At 34.4% G+C, this 25,862-nt stretch overlaps 1 protein-coding gene and 1 long non-coding RNA gene across 2 annotated transcripts in view; one reads left to right on the top strand and one right to left on the bottom strand.

Moving 5' to 3' along the window:
- The window catches only part of LOC132194628 (chaoptin), a 189,842-nt gene that overhangs the window by 122,777 nt on the left and 41,203 nt on the right, over positions 1–25,862 (bottom strand). The window lies entirely within an intron of this gene.
- LOC132194838 (uncharacterized) lies at positions 24,503–25,277 on the top strand. The gene is made up of 3 exons (XR_009441585.1): positions 24,503–24,839; positions 24,942–25,038; positions 25,195–25,277. It is a non-coding gene; the product is annotated as an uncharacterized LOC132194838 (long non-coding RNA).

Below are 25,862 nucleotides of genomic sequence, written 5' to 3'. Positions count from 1 at the left end.
TGGTCCTATTATGAAATGCAATCAAAAGGAACATGAATTTTTTCCTCGAGACTTCGCCTTAATACCAAATTAGGGCTTGATTCAAAGGGGAAGCTCGGTTGTACCATAACTTTCCGGGGCCGACGAGGAAAACTCGCACAAACAAACTCGACCTTGTTAGTAACGTCTCATTTACGCCGCTCTAATTCACTCGGAGAAAATAAATCGCACGGTGCGTGTCTCTGCAGCCTAATCTCGCCAGCAACGGACGTAAATTGGAGTAGCACAGAAATTCTGCGTGGCCCCAGAGTGGGCTGATAAATTATCTGGCTGGGAATTCATTAACACTCGCAGAGGGGAAGTCGGTGTTTCAAATGTGCTTCCTCGCTGCACGCAGATAAGGCACACAAAGAGTTTCCGCCGCAGAGCTTAAGTTGGTGCATTCAAGGGGTAGGTGAAAAATAATGTGCGCTGCACCAAGAGCCACGGGCCGAATTGTTGTTTAAATGGCGGCGAGGACTTTCATGCGTTAACACCATTACTTATATGTATTTTAATCAAAAGCGGCTGTTAAGCTGTGAGACTTGCCACTTGTACGAGCACCACTTTTATAGATTAGAATGGCGCCGATTGCGATCTCGGCCGCGGCGATTTATGGGTTCGTGCACAATAATAATTGCTCTGCTCTCTTTAATTTTCATTTTCGTCGCGAGATTTTATTTTTTTTTTTAATTTTTTAACGTGTCGTGAGCCGTCCTTTGCGAGCTGCGAAAATGTTTTTTAATAAATTCCACGAGGTGATCTCAACCCACACATGTTTCACGGCTCGACTCTAATAGGTTAGTGTTTGACCCGCCGATGGTTATATTGACCTTTGGATGCTTACATTAGAGCTAAGTGGCTGTCATCATGAATTTTACATCGATAAGCAATAACCCGGCTGTTTATCGACCCATCAAGGAAAACGTGCTCAAACTTTAAGCGTATATTTTTCTGAATTAAATAACAATGTCTTTTGCATTTAACAGATTATTTTAAAATGCATAAAATTGAAAATAAATATTTAAAAAATTTGTGTCTTTTTTAAACTCTTTAAATATTTATTAATTTATTTTTATTTTTTAAGTTTCTCTTTATTTTACTTTCATTCACACAAAGTTATAAATTATTTATCAAAGCTATAGCCAAACAAAACCTTTGACAAGCATATTAAAATGATTATAAGTATTTGCATTGATCAGATCTATTAAAGAATTTAATCTTACCATTAATTTCCAAAAAGCTAGGAAATATTAAATTAAATGATTACCATATTTAATATATAAAACTTTAAAATAAACCATTCAAAATTCGCTCCATCCATAGAAGCCATTCTGATTCTAAATATTAATATTATTAAACTAATAAAAACCTTTTCCTATTTCACTTACAATTGTGTTTAGATTATCATATTTTTATATTTCTAATTTGCTATTTATTTCATCTATTAGCTCAATACAATTTTTCTTCATTGAATGGAGCAAAAATTCTGGTTTTTTTTTTAAGAAAACGTTTCTGCTCTCGATATAGATTGTATTTTCCAGCACAATATATCAAACATCTCGCTCGAAAATGGAACTGTTGCCGCGTGACAGGGCGAATGATTTTCCCATCGAATGCACTTTTCACGCCTTTCTTTGACAGGCCGCGGCAGGTGGTGGGGTAAATAAAAGCGGCGCGATATTGAGCACATCAATCACACACGTGTGTTTCAATTGGCACGCGCGAATCAATTATAAAGTGTGCTCGATTCATACACGTCCGCTCGGTGCGATTTGCGTTTATGCGACCGACGCAGCAGCGAGCGAGCGTTTTTCAATTTGCAAAACAAATAAACAAAGCTCGCTCCACGGCAGGCAAAATATTATCCGGTTTATCAGCGCGCGGCCGGTCTGCTGATGAAATATCCCGACCCAGCACCGACCGACCGACCACCCGCCAGGCTTCGCTTTGACGTGCCGACTTCATTTTCGCAAATTGTGGGCGGCTGGACGCGAGATATCGAATGACACGCGCGTTTTGCTGCAGAGATTCCTGATGTGAATTTCTACATATTCGAATCGGCGATGCGAGTTGCTATTTTGGTCGGTGAGCGGTTCAATTTCATACACTCGCTGCTGCTGCTGAAATGAGCACGTTTGAGTAAATTCGTTCAATGTTTATGCATCAAAATTTAATTATCATCACTTCTGATCCCTTTAACTAAAAATCAACTTGGATCGTGTCATATGCAATTTCAGCTGGAGTGTGATCTTATTACGAATAATCAATATTTTTAAGTCTACAATGAATTTTAAAAGTATTTTAATTCAAATTTATTCATAAAAATGTTTTGTTGTCAGACAATCCCATCTTTTGCAAATAACAAACAATATTAAAATGGATTGTTGTTTATTGTATTTAATTAAAAATAACGATAAATTGCTTACTAATTTATATCATTCCCGTTTTAAATTATATTGTTATTTTTTTTTATAATAAAAAATAATTAATTAAAAAACGAAAATTTTCAATTTTTTATGTAAAATTTTGTTCAGCTATTAATTGATAAAAACAAAACTAATTATTAAAAAGTTGATATGTATCTAATTTACTCAACCTCTGCATAATTATTTTTACTCAATACAAATTATGCTTTATGGTTATCACTCTTGTTTTTATTTATCATCATCAAGAATTCCTATCAATATTATAAATTAATTTCAATTAATAATTAAATTTCTGAGTTAACAAAATTCAAGTTATTGGTTATTGCAAGGGTAAATTTAAATAATTTGGTAAAATAAATATCTTAACAACTATTTTGAGGCTATATTTAACGAAATAAGATTACCCTCGTTAAAAAGGACTCCTGAATTAATTAAAAGCTGTAAGTGTATTGCCATCAAAAAACAAGTAAAATATTAAATATCATATTACTAATCTAAATATCGAATTTTTGCATTCTGTCAGACAGTGTTCGTAATATTAAATCTTTTTGGTGGAGAAACAGGCATCATTTAGGTGAAAAATTTAGACTCGTATTCACAATTTGTGTGTTTTCTTGAATTAACAGCAATTATTATAATAATTGCTGTTAATTACAATAATCTTCTTGAACAATTTACATAAATTAAATGACGGTTTTCATTTTCAACAATTTTCAAAGCGTTAGAGTAGAAGCTTTTTTTCTGCATTTATATAAAAGATTGTCTTGGGCTTGGAGAACAAGTTAGTTCAAAGTGAGCTGCTGGAAATAAAATGGCAAAATAAACAACCGAGACGAGTAATCCTTTCAGCAAATGAAAACTCGACCGAGTAGTTGTTTCTTCTGCTTTTTTTTTGTAAAAACAACTGGAATTGTAGCTGCGCAATTATTCACCAGAGAGAAAGAGTTTCTGCAGCATTGTTTCCACCTGTGATGAAAGAAAGAAATCTCATTATCGATCGGCGGCGTTTTAAGAGTCAACATGTTTTTTTTTCTTCCTCTGCTCTTCAGTATAAAAACTCAATTAGCGTCGAACTGGCTGGGATACACAGCCTCCAGGTGGAGACAATGGCCGGAGACCACTTGAGAAAGAAGATCCTTGCGAGACAAAGGACGCGCCGAGTAAACAAGGAAGACAGAGTATCAGAATAAACGGATGAGCTGCCGTGTTTCCAGGTTGTTGAGTCGGGGAAAAAATCCAAGGGAGCAAAAATTGTGTATCGCGTGAAAAGTGTGCGTTATCGATTATCGAACATCCCCACCTTGTGGCGGAAGGAAAAGCTGCAAAAGCCGGCTGCGTTTTTGGCTGCCACTTTTTTTCTGCACGGCAGGCACCTCGGCACAAAAAGTTTAGGCAGCTGGAAGAAGAGGAAAAGCCGGGCAAAGCACGCATATTACGCTCTTTCTTTATTATTGCCCCATAACAAGGGGATTGATTGCATCTTGCTAGGTAGGCAGGCCTCAATGTCGGCGGTGTGGGGCGCTTTTCACGCGAACGTCATCCCGCGCTCGGATGAAGTCTCTATATTGAGAGAGACCGGCTTATTCTCATGTGCTAATAATGAGCTATTAATCAGCGTCAGCCAGCCACTGTGAGAGACGCACCGACAGTAAACAAGCTGCAAAATCCCGCCAGAGCGGAAATTCAAAAGAATATATAGACGTGTGCTCAAGGGATGGAATTTCCGAAGTTGAAACTTCAACATAATTATACCGGCACAACAATGTAGTAACGATTTCACGTAAAATCCCCTTTAAAAAAGGTCAATAAAAGTAGTAATTTTAATTATTTAGAGATTTATCTTTGCAACAAACTGCCAAAATAGGTCATTCTAATCATTTCAGAATTACACCTTAAATAAAACATATGAGATGCATAAAATAATCTCCAATTTGCAATTTTTCACACAAAAAATCGCCTATTTTTTTCAAGGAGTTCAGTTGCAAGTTATTATATTTTATTTTTAACAATTATTAATTATTTCACTTTTTACAGGTTTCATATAGTAAAAAAACAAAAAACAAAAACAGTTATTTTTTGCACAATATGAATGATTATTTAGTTATATTATGTAATTATAATTAAAATCATAAATGTCAGTATACCTCGATTTATCATCAAATAGACTAGAACCTCGATAGAACCAGGACTGAATTGACTTTATAAAGTCTTTCATTCATGAATGTAACAAGATAATAATATATATTTTATTTTTAAATTTCCGTTTACTTTAAAAAAAAATTGGGTTTCTTTTTAATGAAAAAACAACAATTACTAACAGTTAAAACTACAGAACGTTAATATTATAATAAATGAAATATTTAAAAATATAAAAAAAAAATATAAATCTAATTGCTAAATTTATTTTGTAAATAATAAAATAAATATTACTTATATAATTGTATAAGCAATGTATTGAATAATTTTCTTCTTCTTAAATTACTTGCACTTTTTAAACAGATAAAATTATTCACAAAATTTACAGATCGAATAATGGATTTTTTAGTGGAGCAACCTGCATGTGACAAGCATCAAATACGGCGACTGTGCATTGTGCGTGAACTCAAAGATCGGCGGCAATCAACTTGCAAGCGACGTGAAGGTGTAGTTGACACTTTTGAGTTGTGCCGTCGTGAACGTTTCCGCAATAATAATGCGTACCTGATCTCGATTTGAGTTCTCAGCAGCAGGTCCTTCTCCCCCAAAATACACGGTTGCCTCGGGGGAAAGGCGAACATGCGAATTTCGATCGACATATTTACATGCACGAGGGTGATTCGCGCATGCATAAATGTATGAGTGGCCGCATGATAAGGATAATCCAAGTGCCGGAATAGCAATCACGAGCGAGAAGTGACGAGCACGCATCACTCGGCTGCACCACTATTAATTCCGCACGTGTTTACACCCACGGAAGACACACTCTAATTATTCAAATTGCCAGTCAAAGTCAACTGCACTCATCAGATGCATTCAAATATTCATGCACCACTGACGTTATACTCGGTTATTTGTTGTGAAGGATGACTGAGTTTGCAATAACAGAGGGGGAAAGCTAGTTATGCAGATGAATTTTCATACATATTTTTTTTTTTTTTTAATTTAGTTATTAAACGATATAAATAATAACATTGAAATAATACCTGTAAATTCGGCTTATTCAAGCACAATAAAAATGAACTCAAATGTTCTAATGAAGGATAAATATAATTTTTATTTCAAAATTACCAATCTTGAATCACTTTTAACAATCTCTTTCAGCTATATAAAAAAAAGACTGCCAGTTGAAAATATTTCACACAAAAACACATTAAACAATAATTAATTGTGATGTAAAATTTAATCACCCGTTTGACGTTTTTCTCCTAAAATTACCCAAGTAATATTCAATTCAGTTCTATTTCAGTTGCAAAATTATGACTACGTATTGAATATTGAATGGAGAACAAATAAATAAATTAAAAAGTGCTTATTTAACCCATCAAAATCACCTAATTTTTCCAAAACCTCCCAGAATTTTTTGTTTTATCCGTGCTAAATATTTCATTTTGTCTTTAAAGTTATTTAAGCTGGGTTTAAATTTTTAATGGGATCTTTATCTTGAATGTTAACTTCCAAACTTCAGTGAAGTAAAAAAAAAATCAATGTTTTATTTTAATTGATCTTAATTATTTTCAGTCAAAAGGACCTCTTCATTTTGCCGTATTCCAATTTTTATTTCTTTATATTGCCGTGTTTCAATTTTTTTTTCAACCGCACCGCAATCGAAATTTGACAAATTGAGACTGCATTTCGAGCAAGAATCAATTTCCCTTGCACATGACATATTCGCTTTTGCCGCAGCACCGAATTTCCTTATTAAACACTCTCACGTGACGAGGTAATTTCCTGATTGCCCGGTCGTCATCATTGCGCAGTGTTCACGTCCATACATATTCATCCCCCGCGAGTATTTCTCTCTGCAACCTGCTGGCTGCGAATCAGAACATACACAACCCCATCTTTCTGTGTGTGCCGAGCGGGCGACAAAATTGATTATGATTGCAGACCGACCGGCCGGTTGACGTGCAGCCTGTGCTGGCAATTTGTTAAAAGCTCCATGTATAATTCTCGCATTTTGTGTTCACTGCCTGCAATTTCGATGAGACGATGCTGAGATATTTTCCACTTCATTAATTAATTTTCCGCGCACCTAGTGAGGCGGAAGCGATTTTCGTCGCGATGGCAGGAATTCGGTAATGAGGAGAGAAGGCGAATTTTGCATTTATTTTCTGCTTTGCGAAACGTTTTTAAGAAGAAATCTCTCACAGTTCAGTTTATATTTGGTTCAAAAGTATGCTCAAATACAACATTTTATCATTTAAAATTAATTAATTAGGAGATAATTATTAATATATTAAATTAAATAGAAGTTTTTTTAATCCGGCATCCGGCAGACTGGAATTGAACTCCTTAAATTTGGTTTTAAATTGGACTAGGAAGAGAGACACAAGGCTGATAATATAATTATTTTGTTCAATTGACGGATTTATAATTTTATTTTTAATTATTTTTTTCAAATGAACCGATAAACTTGCTCAGGGAATTCCATATTCTGGGAATCAAAATAAAAAAACCTTCTTTTTTCATGCATAATTTTTTAACTTAATTATCAGAAACTTTTTTTTAATATTCTATTGATTTGATGATGCTTATAAAAACTCATATTCTTCCAAATTCGTATCAAAAAAGCCTCATTTTGTATACAAAAATCTACTATTTTCAAAACCGTTATTTACCTGAAAATGTCTACAAAAGTGTCTCATTAGTCAGTTGATATATTTGACTTTTTTTCAGAATTTATCAAGGCACGTCATGTCCGTTATCAGGCGTCACTAGTTGGCAGTTTGATACTAAACTTATTCATTTTGAACATGAAACCGCGTGTCAAGACGCGAGAAATGTTTTTCCACCTACAAACAACAAAAAGGAAAGGGACTCGGCCTTAATAATAATAATAATAATTTTCGTGCAAACTTTTTGTCAGTATTTGCACGCCAGTCAAAGAAAAGAAAACACACGTACTTTTTTGATAAATAGCGTTCTTTGATGCTCCCGCGGTGCGTGCCGCGTTGTTCGATTTTCACAACTTTCGCCGTTTTTCTTGGCAGGAGTTGCGCGCACAGCACATTAGGGTGAAATCGCGGCCGGTATATATAAAATATATATAAATTTTTTTTCTTTCATACACACGGCGATTTTTCTCCTGTTGGCACAGCATAAATTCTTAAGCAGCCAGAGTCAATATTGCCCTTTCAGAGCAAGACGAATCTTATTTTGCAAATTCGGAGCCAAGATGCCGCCGGTTGGCGAAGAAGAAGACGTCGTCGTCGTCGTGTATTTCAAAGCCTCTCTTACACTCTCAAGAAGGGATACATATTACACGACGAGAGGAGCGGAGTCTGCTGATGTACATAAAGGGCGACTCTTGGCTGGAGGAAACGGAATTAATTACGTCGCAATCTGCACGAGGGAAGCCCGGCAGCGCCTGCGAGGATGTCTCTTTTTGTTTCAACTGATTATTTGGTTTGCCTTGTGACGAATGCAGACGAGCCCCTTTTCCTTTTCTTCTTCCCACTCAACTCATCAAAGGGTTGACTGCGATATTTTCATCCCCGCCCACCTTTGCGAATTTTGAGATTTCTTCCGCTCAAGAAACTTTTTGCTGGGGGATCCAACTAATTATTCACTCTCGTTGCTCGCTGCTTTTGAATGGGGAGAAGAAGAAGAAGAAGTACAAATTTTTGGCGTGTGCAGATAAAAACCTGTCCCTTTTCTTGACAGTGGCGCGCACGTGGAAATTTCTTATCTTGAAATGCGGGGGACGTTTGCATAATTAATTAAGAGAAGAGGCTATCTGCCTTCTGACTTTTGCAACTCAAGATTTTGTCTTAAAAAAAAAGGAGATAAATATGCTTTAAAATTTAAAATAGTTCTTCTTCCACGGAAATTCTCTAAATTGTTGCAACAAGGACTATTTTCCAATAAAAAAGTTTATTTATAATTTGCTTTAGTTTTATTTTATGATTTAAAAAAAACTAATTTTTAATTTACTAGATTTCATAAATAATATGCTAAATTTTAGCTTTGTGTATTCGCCTTCCTTGTAAACTTAAAGAAAATAGTTTGGAACTTGCGAAATAAAACAAAATCCCGCAATTTTTACCTAATGGGATGAAACTTATTCTTTGAATTATTGCAAATACATACAATTTTATTATAAAAATATTTATTTTAGAATATTTGAAATAATTTCATTTCATGGAAAATAAATTTAAAAAAAGTAATTGCATTAACAGCTAATTTTTTATACCATTTTAGACCTATTGAGACGAAATGTTTGGCTTGCTCTTTTCAATTTTGAAATGAGAAAATTAAAAATTAAGTATAAATTTTTGTTTCAGTGCCAGTTCAAAATGATTTGATTTAGTTTAAAAAACTAATACATGGAAATTGTTATTTATTTAATCCTTTTAAAATCAAAACAAAAGTGTTTAAAAAGCACAAAAACAAATGCTCCTGACATATTCATCTTCATTAACCTTGTCATCTAACCCATTAAATAATTTGTTCGGGCACACGCGGCGCATTATGTAATCTGTCAAAATGACACAGAAGAGTTGAAAAGTTGAAAGGTCAAAGGAAGGGTTTAATGGCAGACTTTTCCGCCTCGAGCCAGCTCTCGACGGGAATGTTAAAGAGGCCACAATTTACGTGTGATTTTTCATCAGCCGAATTTCAAAAGAGCTCCGTCGCCATAAATTAAGACCGCTTATCGCCGCGAGACGCTGCGAGTCTCAAAGCGTCCGAGCTAATTTCGGCCTCGGCTGGCACAACAAAGTGACAGATGGTTGATTTCAGTCCGAGTGTTTCGCGTGATTTGAGATACGCACAGACCTAAATTAACTCTCACTCGCCCCTTGTTTCAGCTTCGAGCTATTTGACGACACAAACGACGAAGAGAGCGAGAAATCCTGCCTGTCGTTCGTCCGCAATCTGATTACTTTGCGTAAAACACGCCAGCTCATTGAGCTCATCACAGTCATCACGAATAACTAACAAAAACAAGAGTTGACTTGCTGAAGTTGATCTGTTTTTGCGTGACAAACGCATTCCAACGTATTTACAGCTGCAAAACAGAAAAGGTTTGTAAAAATCACAAATATAATTTAAATTCCAATTGTTTTATTTTTCTTATCGGAATGAATTTAAATTCTAGCATGAATACTGAATTACTGAAGAAGGAATTAATTGTTTGAAAAAAAAAACATTTATATTAAATCTAAACTGTAAATTTTTAATTCTTATACCTTTGACTGAATTCAATAAATAAGGTTATTCCTTTGTTAATTTCCAGCAGACTTCTTCAATAAATTAGCATAAATTTTTAAACACAATAATAAGTTTAATTTCAAATTTAATGTCAGTCCATTCTTGCTACCAGTTGATTCAAAATTGTCTTTAAAAGTTACATTTTGTGGACCATTTTTCAAGAAATTTTTATTTCCAAAAACAGATCGAATTATTAAAAGTGTACAAGAAATTAATTTGATATTAAATTTACCAAAAAAAATTATGAAACAAAATCTGTAAGTTAATAACACAATAAAATTTTAAATGATTTATAATATTTATTTAATACTATTGTATTTGATGTCATTGTTACAATTTTCTTCAAATATTAGTTTTCCTTTCACATATATCACGTTATCAGCATTCTTTTTATTACCCACATCGCATTAAGCCTTAAAAAGGCAGGCCAGAGTCGTGCTTGGCTCTATTCATTGGCGACACACAATAGCGTCTAGTTGATTCTTTTGGAAACGCTCTTGATACGAAAATTTCCATCATCACCGCGGAGTAGTTTCTTGGTTGGCAGAACACGAGAAGCACAGGGCAAATTGCCTTGTGCGCGCCTCTATTTTCAACAGCCCACAGAATAATTTTCGACCGGCAGCCTTGTAACAATAATGGCCAGCGTATCGACCTCTTGAGCCTTTCGAGCTCGGCGGGCATATCACTTTATCCGAGAGAGAGAGAAGCAGAGGCGAGTTCATTAATGATTCAGCCAGACATAAGCCGGCGCAAGCAAAGCATTCGAACTTTCTCTCTCGCTGTTGCTCAACCCTTCCTCCTTTCACGACTACTTCTGGCTCCGGCGGGTAATGAGAGGGCGAAACTTGCTTCTTTGCCCGGCCAACATCAACTCTCTTGGTCGTGACTTTCAGCGGTGCCCCCGCGAAATGAGCATTTTTGTCGCTGCTTTTGATTGCATGCACCGTGTCCGCGCTTAATTCCACTCGGACGCTCAAACTGGTGCAATTTGCGCTGCACATATTACTCCGCGAGAGATGCATAATACACACTCAAAGAAGTTATTCCTGGCATTTCCTGCGCGCTTCTTTGATCAACTCTCGCGGAGCAAACTTCTCGTTTGTGCAGCCAGCGCTGCTCTTCTTAATTAGATTGCTGGTCTCTATGCAAATGCGACGAGGGCGTGCATACAAAACGCAGAGCAGACGAAAGCGCTCAGTTTCGTTGAGTTATTACGGTGCTATTTTCAGTTTAATTGCTAATTATTTGATAATTTTTAACATTCCCAAGTACAATTTATTTTATAGGCGATTATTAGATTTGTAAATGTTGCTTACAATTAGTTATTATTTTGTTTTCTGAAAATTAATTTATTCACTTATCCTTTCCATTTTCATTATATATTCAGTCTGTAAGTCTAATTCAAATATGTATCATGAAAACCTAACAGCATCGAGGCCAGATGTGATCAAAATTATTTTTCATATATCCAACAATTAAATTATACAATTGTCAGTTCTATATATTTCAAATTTACAAATTTGGTTCAATTATGATTTTTCATTTGATAAACTACTTCTCGCAATTTCGTATTCCAAAAATTATGTTTTTTTTTTAAGGCAAAATATTAAAAAATTAAAAAATTTTATTTATAAATGAAAGAACTTTTTAAATGTTTAAAAACCTTATAATTAAAATATAATATATTATTATATAATATATTAAACTAGCAAACATAAATATTTTGTATCTGTTTTACATTTGTTATTAGTCCAAAAAGGTTTTTTAGATCTGCAATACTGGCTGGCAATAGTTTAAATTTCATAACCAGATCACAAAATTAAGACGATATAGAATTTCTGCTCGTGTTCAAATTTTAAATCAAAAGTCATGTGTCATGTTACTATCAAGGACATCTTCCATGTGACAAAGCCACACACCAAAACAGTGTTTTATAAAGAGAAAATAAAAATAATGATACGAAACTGCATACAAATAACATTGATATGAACTTAAATCGGAATTTATTTTAAATGTATAATATCGCAAGTGTAAAAATTAATATTGGCATTTTGTAGTTGTATTTCAATTATGCAAAAATTATCTCACATTCACTTCTTCAAATCCATTTGTATCGGGATTTTTTACTCTTTGAAAAACAAATATTTTTTTTCAACTTTTTCTCCATTAATTCAGATTTCAGTTGGAAATGGAACCGCGCATATCATTTGGCCCATATCTAAATGGATCAGGAAGACACAACCCGTCATTAGTTAGGCTTTTACGCTTTCAGGAATGAGCTTTTAATGACAGGGTTGAGTGTAAATAATGACACCACCGCTCTCACTTTGCTCGAGCAAAAACGCAAATAAAATGCCATCCATCATCGGTGCGGTGCGATTATCCCCGTTTTCGCCGCGGAATATATTTATTTGTTTCAATATTTTTATTGGCGCCCTCGCGCGCGTGCATTTGTTTGTTTGTTTGATAAATCTTCGCGCCCCTCCTGTTTTGTGTTTCCATTATCCGCATGCCACTTTCACAGCCGGTCGGAATTACATAATGCGCTGAGGCAATTCGTCGCCAGAGGCCCCTTTCATGTCTTCCGCATGGCACCGTTTTTAAATAGCCACCCGGGCAAACGACATCTTTTACGCGCCCGCTTTTTTGTCTTACGATTATACGCTCCTCTCATTTTTCGCTCTCTTTCTTTCTCTCTCTGCTCGTTGGCAAAACAAACGTTTGTTTGCGTCGAGGGCTAATTAATTTTTCAGCGTCATGCTGTGAAGACGTAGACGCTCAAAATTTAACAAGAGAGAAGTAGTAGTGAAATGAATTGGGCAAACTTGCCGTCTCCGCGCGTATATTTTATGCATTTCGCCTTTCTTTCCGCCGACTTGCGGAATCATTATTTTCCAGTCTGCCTTGTTTGTATGATGAATTAACTGCGAACAAACTTGGAAGTTTGGTTTTGATTTGATTAATAATAAGAGCGCCGAGCACAAAGAGTTTCAGTGAAAGTTTGTACAACGTGCGGGCGTCAAAGTTGAAAGATCCCACGCAAAAAGTCAAACTATAAGTATAACACATTGAAATTTATTTGATTTTACATTTTGGTCTAAATGATTTATTTTTATCAATTGAATTAAGATATTTAGACAGAAATTTATGTTTAGAACAGAAATGACAAGAACATAATTAATAAATGATATGAAAACCTAATAAATAAAGTAATATATTTTTAAATTGTATCATAATATTTATTTTAAAATATTATTAAAAATTAAAATGAATACATTTTATTGTTTAATACGCATTAGTTAATTTAAAATTTTTTATTAAATTACTTTATTTTAGTCTTTATTATATTTGTTTATGATTCTTATTATTTTATGAACAAATTTTTTTTTCAAGTAAGTGCGTGAATTAAATGCAATATATATATTTTTTTTATGACCAACCATACAATCCAGTAGTCAAAACGAAAGCGACGTTAGGTAGTCTAGAGATTTTATTAGTATTATAATTAAATATTATCTGATTTAATATAATGTTAAATCATCATTAAAAGAATTCAAGGAATTGAATTTGACAATTATATTATTTCATCTGATAATTCCGATATTATTTTACGCCATGCATGTAAAGAAAAACACAGTAAAAATGATTTAAAATTTTCACGGTTCAATTTTGCATGTAAATTTATCTACTTTGTTAAAATTTCTTAAATTGGATTTTGATTGCTTTTGAAATCACATCAATGCTATCAAGTTTAATGAAAAGCACAACCAACGTCATCGATACTCTACAAAAGAGCAAAAAACAACCGCACCGAGGAGGAAATTCGTTTAGAGTCTCTTGAACCCTTTTCAGCCGCTTTGTTTTTGTAACGAAAATCTCTCGGTTTTCAAGTGGAATTTAAACGCGCGGCCGAATATAATAATTATTCGCCGCGAACCCGCTGAATTGCCACTTACGCCGGGGCAGGCAAAAAACACAATTTCCGCAGCAAACGCTTCCTTCTCATTTGACGCGAGATCAAAGCAAGAAGCGCCCCTTGAAAGTAGGCAGCCCGCCCGGCCCGCGCGCCACAGCCGCAGTGTACGTATAATGCTATTGATTCTGGCCGCGGCGGGTCAAGTGCAGTCAGTCCTCCTCCTCCCAACTCGGCCGACATTCAAAACATACACGCTCGGCCACTTATCTCGGTGCCATCGCGCTTTCCGATTCTTATCTCGTGCCCTGGCGGTGTTTTAATCACGTGGCCGCACAAAAAGGGGAGCCTTGCTGGACAAAGTGGCTTGTAAAGACAGTTTCGATGTCGTCATTGTCAGCTCGCCGCAATTTATTGGCGATATTTTGATTCAATTGGGATAAAATTTATTGCGGTTGATAAATTTGATAGATAAATATGTTAATTAATTACTATGGAAAAGAATAATTTATAACAAAATTAATTAGGGTGAACTGCGTTTTTTCTGAATTTTTGTGCGATTTTTTTCTTGCAATGAAGGAGAGTCGAAGAAATTCATAGAACTTGGTTCTGAAATTGGCATTTTTTTAAAAATAATTTAGAAAATAAAACAATTTTCAAAGAAGAATAGCCCGGTTTTCACGTCAATACTCTCTGCATTGAATGATGCGATAGTTTTAAAAGGTTTTACCTTGTTTTCTCAGCCTATTTGACTTAAACACACGAAGAGGAAGTTTGAAGCTTACCTGAAACATAAATAAGAGCATTTTATTAATAAATTTGACTTTCATTATTAAGGAAATCAAAACAAGAAACAAAAATTACTATTTATTAGCAATTTTCTGAAATTTAAACGTACCAAAACTACTCGAAGGAAATGATAAGCATTATATAAAAATAAAACAATTATAAAAAAAAATATATATTGTAATTCACTGAATTCACACAATTAGCAAAAATAATTTATCCATTCACATTTGGTTCAGGGATTCAACCAGATCATTCCAGATTTTCCAGAATCACATTTATTTTAAAACAGTTATTACAATTTTAATGGGAAAAATAATCACAAGGAGAATAAATAAAATCCGAGATTAAAGGTAAACAGTGAATAATTTTGTTTCAAACATTGCTGCCCAATTAAAAAGCTATTATTCTGGTGCCCACAAAACATTTGGATCAAAAGTCAAATTAATAATTTGCTTAAATTGGTTGAATGTTTGAATCATATTTAAATATATAGAATACACTTGATAAAAACAACATGCTTCAATTAACGTGATGAAAAATTCAATGAAATCAAATCAATTCACAAACAAATAATAGGTAAATTAAATTAATGAAATATTGAAACTTGATTGCCGTCACGGAATTGTAATCAGAGAAATCTAAATTGAGTTTCCCAGAATTTATATCAATCTGACAATTTATCTCTGATTGTGAACGCTTGTGTAATTATCCTCTGCTTTGGTATACTTTCATAGGAAACAATAAAATACATTCATTATAATATAAGTAGGTCATTTGTTTATGAGAGACGAGAGATGCACCGGGACTGCGCGAGATGTGAATTGAAATGAAAATAATAGGCGCAAATTTCTATACATAGGCGCATCTCGCTTTGTCCGGGGCAGCGACACACAATGGTCTTGCTGCATTATGAGCTCCCCTGGGAAATGCATTGCGGAAAAGTAACACACACACATGAAAATTACACAAGGTGAGGCGGCGGACGTGAGTGCATTTGAAAAAAGCTCCGCGCGCGTCCCACGAGCATTCGCGCAGCTTTTTGCGCGGCGGCTCGAGTTTGTTTTGCGGAGGAAAAAAAGGTAACTCGCAAATCTGTCTCGGCCGGCGTGTTTTAGTGTCCCGAGTGCACTCCCCGGATGAGTCGGGGACAAAATGGGGGGAGTGAGTGCCCCTTGGCAGCAGTTCCGCACTTGGTCCATTTGGACGCCGGGAATAATTGGAGAGTTTTTATTTCAATAATTTAACAGGAATGAAATAATAACATTATATATTTATTCCTCCTCCTAAATTTATTGAAGAATGGTAAACTGACATTTTAAACATACTTGTCTGCGCTCAGACATTTTGCGCTCATGATCGCGCTCAACGAGATTCTGCGCTCAGCGCTCGCGCTCAAGTTTTCGAAAATTGTGCGCTCGCGCTCATTATTATTATTATTATTTTTAATTTATGCTATTTTGAAGACCGTTCAGTCATAATACGCCCAATATTGCCAACAATATTAATTTAATTTTAACCTGAAAATTTGGTCATGTACATTAGCTCATGTAGCCATGTAGAAGCGTTTATTCAATTAAGTTAAAAATATCATGCTTCGGCAATGATATATAAGAATTATATATATAATTTTAACAAATTTATGCTATTTTGAAGACCGTTTAGTCATAATACGCCCAATATTGCCAACAATAATAATTTAATTTTAACCTGAAAATTAGGTCTTGCATATTAGCTTACGTAGCCATGTAGAAGCGTTTATTCAATTAATTTAAAAATATCATGCTTCGGCAATGATATATAAGAATTATATATATAATTTTCCCAAATTTATGCTATTTTGAAGACCGTTCAGTCATAATGCGTACAATATTACCAACAATATTAATTTTATTTTAAGACCGTTTTTTTTGCCCGTTAAAAATTCCTTCAGATTTTCCGTCTTCTAGACTTCAGTAGAAAAGGGGGTTTATCTCGTAAAAAGTACGCGAAATTAGTTTCAGGAACGCATCCATATTGCACCGCACGCGTGAATATTTGATAAGCGCAGAAACACCCTCGAGGTACCCGCACGAAAAAGGCATCCGCACTCGAAACACACGTGCCGGGGCGGCTGCACCACCTCCTCCTCCCTCTTTTACAATTCTTTAAAGGCTATTCTGTAACAACTCCCAGAGGTGCAGTATTTACAAATAATTGAAATTTAATAGCCGACATGACCGAGGCGTGCACACAACTGGATGCAACCGTAAAAAGAAATAAATAAAACACGGTGCACGAGAAAACAACGCCGTTAATATTTTATCGCGACACCTTTTTATTTTATTTGTTTTCGCTCGCCCGAAGTGAAAAAAAACAACAACAAGAACACAAGGAGATCGTCGTTTCGCTGGAACTTGTCGCCGCTTGCGTGTTGTCAAGTCAAAAGTCCGCCAATTTGGTGCTTCTAGCTTGTTAACGCGCAGTATAAATTTTATGCGATTTCGCAGAAAGGCAGCTCGGACAGATTTTAGGAGAGGCGCATAAATTTGCTCACACATTTGTCATAAAATTATCTGCGTTTATTATTCTGACCAAAAAAATAAGATGAAATAACCAGACAGTATAAAATTTTTCTTTAATTTGCACATAAATTGCTCAATTCATTTGGAGTTTGAATTTGAACTAACATCAAGAAAAACCAACAAAATGAGGTCACTTGTAGGTATTAAATTATAATTGATACAAATAAGTTGGTTTCTTTGGTTGATATATTATCACAGTTACAGTTGATCAATAGTTGAAGTTAAATGTCAGAAGACCAAATTTGGAGGTTTATAGTGATTTTATTAATCATCATTTAACATGATTGGCTAAGGTGATACCGATTATATAAATACTCTGGCAAGAATAATCAGATTGTTTTGCTAAAAATCTGTAATGTAAATTTGTATTTATAAAAGACAAATAAAATATTAAATAAAAATTAAAATGATAATTGACAATACAAGTTAATAATAATAATGTAAAATATATGCAATATTATATTATATTATAGATTATAAATATTATTTTGTAATATGACTAGTCCAATAAATAGTTATTAATTTTTTTAAGTTATTATGTAAATTCGTTAGTGCTCGCGGATCACTGAATAAGTTAAAAAAAAAGCAAAAAGTGAACAAAATGTCAGTGAATCCATCGTTGAAAATTATGTGAGGATCTTGAGGACTGATATCTTTTACTAAAAAAACTGCTTTTCTTGCCCAATTCTTCAGTGCAAATGAAACGAAATATCCCCAGAATCAGATCATTCTATAATATTATTATTCTTACGGTTAAAAATAATTTAAATTACAGCTATTTTTTAAAGAACTTTCTAACATTCTTTCCATTACTCATATTTGATGATCTTTTAAAGCAAAACGTAAATATGTATCAAATTATCGCTCCTCTGCAGATTTCCCCCAGTTTATTTAAAATCTCTCCTTGTGCGAAATCAAGTTTCTTTGAAAACGTCTCTTTAGCAATTACTTCTTTAAAAATACAATTTCTCCTATTTTGAGAAAAAAAAAAAAATTTTGTCCCCATCATTCAAACTCAAACTTTGATGCTTTTAAAACTATGGCTCATAAATTCCCTCATAAATTTTATCAGCTTGATTTGGACAGCAACCGGCGGAAAGTCGCATCGCTTGCAAATTTCTGACTTTTCCATTCCAACTTTGGCGCAATAAAAAGGAGCGGCGTTGTTGACGGCGATTCTTTTTGGCGGGGATTTGGGAAAGTCCTAAAGAGAAGCGGCGCGGTGTGCGGGGCGCAGTGACAGCGCGAGGGGCTTTATTTCATGCTGTCTGGGGATCCACTCTTTATGGTATCACTCAGTCGCCGCTATATCTCTCGCGAGCAGCCAGAAAGAAACTCTCTTGCGAAGTAAAAAGGCGTAAAAAAAACCGAGGGAGGACGAGACACGCAAATTTATCGTGCGCCGCTTTTTCGCGGCTCATTTTGATTCCGGCCGTGCACCTGCTGCTCTCGCTCGGCGCGACGGATTTCCAGAGAGTAAATAGTGCAATCCCGAAATCCTCTAATGCCGGCGTATTTGTATAAAATATGCAGATTGCGCGGTCGACGTGTTTTTGCACTCAAAAAGAAAAGCCTCTTGCGTTTTACGGCGAGTATTATTTATTATTCAAGAGCAACTACGGCTCGATAAATAATTTTCTTTCCGCGAAATTGCTTTTGTAATGGATTATGAGTGCGGCGGCGGCTCTCGCGCTTCTTCTCTCCTTATGCATTTTCATCGTAAAATATAAGTATCGCATAATTCACGGTGCATCGTGATGCCTCTCGCCGGGAAATTACATTCGCTCTCCAGCATCACTTTGTCATGATTCGCGCTCGCTTGTTCGCTGTAATCTTGAAAAAGTTGCTTTTTCCATTAACGCCGGAATAAAATCCTTTCCTGCAGCAAAAAAAATGGCAAAAGCAGTGCATCTCGATATTTGCAAGACCTATTACCCTATATATGAAGTATGAAGTAAGCAAATATTCAACGGGAAGAAAAATTCATTTAACGAGCAGTTGGAAAAATGTTTTTTAACATTTATTTTACTGCACTGATGATGAGAAAAGCCTTTACTTACAAATTATAACAAAAGCCTGTGGTAAATTTTTAATTTATATTGAATAATCGATGAGAAGAGAAGTTCAATTTTTTTAAATTATTTTTATTTTTTCAGGGAAGAAAATAAATAATTAATAAGAAAGTAAAGCTGGATTAATTTTTGTATGGGTTTCTTTGGAACATTTTTTTTTTTTGAATCCTTAAATATCTTATCTTATATTTTTACTATATTTAAGATCAGGGTTTCGATGGTATCGTATTTTATTCAAACTTTTCCTTTTCCTGTACAGAAAAATTTAATAACTTTGAATGTTTTCCGAGAAGACGCCATCATTGCATTCAACATCTCACGATTAAAAAAAAAGAAAAAAACTTTCGTTTCTTCACAAAGATTTTCCTTATATACAGTTCGAACTGTAAATAGTTATAAAAAATTAATATTGAACGTAGATTCCACAAAATCATATAAATCTTCTGATTTTAATATTGCATCACTTTTATTGTAGATTAAATGGTTATAATTCTAAGTAAGGCGTAATTCACCCATTTGAAATTATGCTAAAGGAAAAAAGTGATGGAAATCAACATTTTTCCATTCCTGTTGATTAAATTAGATTATTTATTAAAATATTCTAAATATTTATAAATAATTTTCAACAACGTTAAAAACTGCGTGATAAAAATCTGACTGTTTTTTTACTTCGTTCTTGCTGTTATTCTTTGTTGAAATTAAAAAATGAAAAAAATCGGTTACGGGAAGGCTCACTGCGGTGTATGGGGTCTTTTTTATCTCGGAAGTTTTAGTGTTGGTGCCGTTTTGTCCAACAATTCCATTTTTGAATATATTGTTTACAACAATTGAATGAAAAAAATGTGGACAAACAAACAAAAAATAGAGAAAATTTTAAAAAATTGTTCCCGTCAAGCACTCTTCTTTCTTCTATTAGCAATAAATCTAAAGAAAAGTTTTCGCTTCCACAAAATATGATAGTGAATAAACAACTCTAAAGAAGGGAAAAATAATTAGAGTTGATGCATTTTTTTTACCATGCATTCTCAATGGAATGAAAATGTTCGTCTCTGGGTTTCCCTTGAATACAGCAATACCAATTACGGCAGCAACAGTGAGTCTTTAAATAACGTCAGATTTTGTAAGGTCGTTTTAACATGTTCGCTCTTCTCTATCTCTCGGCGTTGAGGAGAAAAATATGTGCAAGCGGGATGCAATAAAAATGGAAAATACACGCGTGAAGTGCGAGTGTGTGCGGCCGCGACCAGTGTAAAACGGCGGATTAAATTTCAACCGCAAGTGTAAGATTATTATTCGTCTCGGCGCGAGGAGCGATTTCACTGCACGGAGCGCTTTAGCCGGTGCGATTTATGGATCGACGCGGTGCCTCTTTTCAAAAGTGCTTCGCGCTCGTAATGGGTATTTATGCGCGAGTGTGTTCCAAGATGCGGTCGGGCAAATCCGTGACACGCACGCATAAACTGTGACATTATTAAGCACGCGCATAAAATTTGATGGCGGAGATTAAATTTTAAAACTTAATCCTTATTCCTTATATGCATGTTTGTGTTGCTTATTGTCAAATGTCTGCATTCAAATAAATGAAAAGAAGAAAATAAATAAATAGAGATGAAGAGAACCTGGATAAAATGCAATTAAGCCAACGACTTACGAAAATTGTAGAAAGATGATGCCTATAAATGATGGAAATAATTAAGAACTTTTTGGAAGAAAAATTTACAAAAAAATCGTTTGATGAATAGTTGTGTTTCAAGTATCAGAGGGCTCATAAAAATAATTGTAATATTCTGATTTTAATTTAATGAAGAAAAGAGCACTTGTAAAAATGTCAATTCGTCTTTTAACGCTTGAAAGCTTTGTTTTGAGTCATATAAACACCCGCAAACGTTTAAAATTTGTATACTTCCAAAATATACTAAATGTTGTCAAAGAGACAAAGACAAAAGTTATGTGAAAATTATAAAATAATAATAATAAAAATAATATTAAATAAATAAAGCAATATTAAGGCTCCTTAGAAACTTTTCAAAGTAGTCACTGAAAATGCGATATTTCAACAAATCATAAATAATGAGGCAATATACTAAATTACCTTAATTTAATATAGGTCTCACAATATTTTGAAATTTGTATCAAAATTTTGAAAGAATATTATTAAAAAAATAAAATTTTGTCCAATATTTATGTTTTTTATAGAGCAAAATGCTTTGCAACAATTGGAAGAATAAAAAATAATGAAATTAATTATAATTATATGAAAAACAACTGTGACGTGATAATTTAACAAATAAAAATAACAAATAATGAAACACAAACATTGAAAAAAGAGAAAATGGACAAATTGCATTGATTTTCTTAAGAAGACTTCAAGTACTTAAATTTACAAACGAAGAATATTCTTGAAATCATATAAAATTCTTCAGTTTGCAATAAAAAAAAAAAATAAAAAAAAACTTAGAAATCCTCCACGAAATGAGATTTCTGTGAATGATTCAGACAGACAACTAAATGCCACGTTGGTATGTTTTACAAATGCATTATTCGGCTACCATCACGTAATGCTTTTTTTCGGTCTCGAAAACCAAGTCACGACACAACACCATGAGCAAAACAAATATGATTGAAAGCTTTTTCTCGGCAGGCACATAAACGTCAAATGTCTGAGGGGCCATAAAACATTGTCGGACGTGAGTACGTACATGAAACTGATTTGCCGAGAACAAAGCGCGTCCGGCAAGAGTCTCACGAGTGGACGCACCCACGCCGCGGTGCGATAAAATCAATCGTCGTAAGCAAATATTATAACAAAATATCAATAAAATCGATAGCGGAAGGGAAATGGCTTCTCCGGCCGCGCGTTTCATAATAATAATGATAATCAAATAATCGAGGCGAGCGCCGAGCGCGCGTTTTGTGGCCCTATTACGCCCAAAATCGAATATCGGCCGTAAAACGAGCAACGTCTAGCTCGAGTGGAAAATCTGCTCCAGCCATTGCAGACGAATTCCATCACAATAATTGGAGCCGAATTGAAAATACATAAAGACCTGAATGTTGTTGTAAACAAAAAGCATTCTTTGGGTTGTACGTGTTCGGGAACTTTTTCAAAAGTTAAGATTTTTGGTAAGGCTTTCATTTACAATAATCTCTCAATTTTTAGTTATTAAGTTCAAAAAATTATCTTAATTTCTGTGCTTGAAAAGATATCATTTAAGTATTTAAGATTGGGGAAATTATCAAAAAATTATTTTCATTATTTAATTAAGTTTGTTTAAAAGCAACATCATTTAATTCCATGCACTATAATAGTAAAAAGTACCAAACATGACCTTATTTTCAATTTAAATCCAGTAAAACAGAAAGGAAAAAAATATTTATGTTTTCTTGAACATTTTTAATTACATTTTCATAAATTAAAATAATAATTAATGCTGTATACATAAAAGTTATTTTAGAAGATCAAACAAAAAAATATTACAGTGAGGGAAATTCTAATTCCATCATTCCTGATTTTGATATGTAATATGTAATTCAGGTTCGTTTTAATATAATACGTGCAACCTTAATAAAAAACTTAATGAATTGTTACCGTCTGTTCTCAGCTTTGGTGGCTTTTTAGAAAATTACAAAAATATACACCTTTATCCGTGACTTTTTTTCTGACGATGAAAATAAATAATTTTGATGAAAATACGTTGAAAAGCAACAGAGTCCATAATTAATTAATGAATCGCATTAAAAGATAAGTGGTGCTTTGCCTGGTAAAAAGCAGAATTGTAATGAAAATTGCTTGCTACAGAAATTTCTAGTTATTTTTTTCAGACTATTTCCCCGGTTGATTTTTTTGTTAATTAATTTTTAAGAGGAAAAACGTGTTTTTTTGGTGTAAATATAAGGAAATGTCGACAATATCTTTAACAAAAAAAAAAGCCAAGGTAAAAATTTCTTGACCCAAAATCAGAGATTTATAAATTTATATTTTATATTTTTTCATTATTAATCTCCTAAGATTCAAGGTATAAAGTTAAGTACTTTAATTGACTCTGAGATGCTTTTTGCCAACAACAAACACATTCGCTTGTTCCGACAATGGCCCTTTGCAAATATCGAATCGGTGGCGGGCGCCGAGTGTGACGGGGTCACGTATACGGGCCATGTGGTGGGCACGACTCAAAACTCGCTTGCTCGCCGCCGCCGGCTGAAAGGGAAAAAAGCCGGAGAGAGCAGAGGGTGGTTTTGGACACGGAAAAAGCCGCGTACGCGACATGACTACCGCAGCCTTAAAGGCCACCTTAAAGGCCGCTCTTCGCGCAGCCAGAGAGAGAGAAAAATGCACACGCAAAAAAAGCGGTCGCCCTTTTTTTTCTGCGACTGTCTCGCTCCGTGATCTATGGCCGAGGCGCGAAACAGGTTTCACGAATTCAGCACATTGTTATCCGTCTGCTGCTTTTGCACAAAATTCCGTGCGTTATTTCCGCGCGTATCAAACTTTTACGAGGGCGGAATCGCTGAAAAATTAAGCTAGGCCGCGCTTCCTCTCTCTCTCTCATTACTCTGCTTACCCTGGCGTAATCCGAGATCAGCCTTAAAGTGTGCGCGCCAGATGAAAGTTAAACCATGCATGAAATTTTACTTTCGCACTTTAAACTGCAAGACTTGCTTTTTGCGCGCAAACCGCACTCTTTTTTTTTTCATTTAGAAAATTTATGCTCTCGTGGCGCCGCGGCGAGCTCATCTTTGGCTTTTATACATCAAAGCACGGTGGGATTTCGAGCATACGCCCCATATATGCTATTCAGCAGTCATCACCATAAAGGCAACTCATGCAGACTTTTGTTACATGGTATAATATGAATCCTGACGTCACACGTGCAAGATCCATAAATTTCTTAATGAAAAGACATTTGAAACTAACGCAAGAAAATTCATCACTAGGAAATTTCATATATTTTGAAGTGATGACTTATTGATTTTATGATTGAGCTGCACAAATCGTCTCAATTAATTCTACTCTTGAAACTTCATTTTTTTTCTATTTCGATACCCAGTTGTTCCAACTTTACTTACATATGACTAACATAGTAAAATGATAGTAATTCGTGGCCCGGTAAGTAAAATTTTACAAAACTTACTAAAGAATTACTAAACATTTTACTAAGGATAGTAAAAAGTGTTTACAAACACTTTACTAAAATCTCTTAGTAAAATTGTTTGTAAATTTTTTGTAATTTGAGTTTACTATGGACATTCGATAACCCACCCCCGCACAAGTTCGGCGCTGCTCTCCACCTGAGCGCCCAACGAACTTTTAGAGCACATTTTTGATAAGTGTGCAGAGTGGGTGTGTTATGGCCGCAGCCAGTGTTATTTTTCTTCTTTTGTGCGGTGAATTAAACGCGGATGGTCATTTTAATACAACGTGCGATGTGCAAGAAAATTTCCATAAGACGATGAACTGCTTTGCATCCGTTTTCGGCCAAAAGCTAGCTCAAGACGAGTAAAAAATACGCCGGCGTCTGCCCTGCTAGAGCGCACCTCCATCATCACCGGGCCCCGTCGTAGCAAAAGGCGATAGCGACAGCCGACTTGTTTTCCACTCGCGTCATCTCTGCGCTCGCGGACTGATTTTTTGAAATTATTTAAGGTAAGCTCTATTTAAATAATTTAGATCCAGTGATACACTAAATTGTTATCTGAAAATATTAATCTACCCAAAAAATATTAAATTGTGTTTTAAAATTTTCAGTTCAAGTCAATTCCTCGATGGAGAGACTTTCTATAAGATCATCTATAATGGAAACTCCGTTCAACCTCCTCTGATTGTGAGCTACGGACTATTACAGGTAGTTAATTTGTTTTTGTATATTTAATAATACAATCATTAAATTCCAATTAAATTAGAGTACATACACGTGAATGAAATTATAATTTTTTTTTCAATTTTAATATTTAATTCAATCTGGTGTATAATAAAATATTTTTTTGTATTTTTTTTTCAGACATCGTGACCTGCCAAGTTAGAACAATTTGCTTTGAGGGAGAAGACAGTTCCACGCAGATCCATGCAGTGCAATTATTATCCTTATTTATGATTTCTATACTGTAATTGTGTTGTATTTAAAAAAAAATGTGATACAGAATTGAAAATTTTTAAATAAAAGGATCTATGAGATCAATTAAAATTGAATCAATATTATTTTAGTTAAAGCTTTCCAGTACCATAGTAAAATGATAGTAAATTTAAATTACTAAGACTGACAAACAGGTTAGTAAAATGTAAGTAAGTTCTTTGTAAATGGAAATTACTAATGTTAGTAAAATGGAATTACTAACGTTGTAATCCATTTTGCTACAAAGCGTTAGTAAATTGTTTGTAATGTGTTTTTACTAATCTTAGTAAAAAAGGAACAACTGGGTAGAATGCATCATTTTATAAAATTCAATCCAACGTTCGCTATTCAATTAAGTAATTAAATTTTATGAAAAATTTAAACCGAGTAAGCCTTATTGAAAAAAAAAAATTAAATAAAAATGGAAAAATTTCTTGACAACTGCAGACCCTACAAGGTGGCCGGCTGGTACTTTAGAAAGCTAGGGTATTGTCACGTCCATTATGTTCCTGGACTTTTTTTCATTTTTTTTTCCAATGAGGTTTGTTGGGTCACAA

The sequence above is a fragment of the Neocloeon triangulifer genome, unplaced genomic scaffold (genome assembly GCF_031216515.1).
Source record: "Neocloeon triangulifer isolate White Clay Creek 2 clone unplaced genomic scaffold, ASM3121651v1 ptg000008l, whole genome shotgun sequence".
Lineage (NCBI taxonomy): Eukaryota > Metazoa > Arthropoda > Insecta > Ephemeroptera > Baetidae > Neocloeon > Neocloeon triangulifer.
The sequence above is the reverse complement of the archived record's forward strand: the minus strand, read 5'-3'. Positions and strand labels throughout refer to the sequence as shown.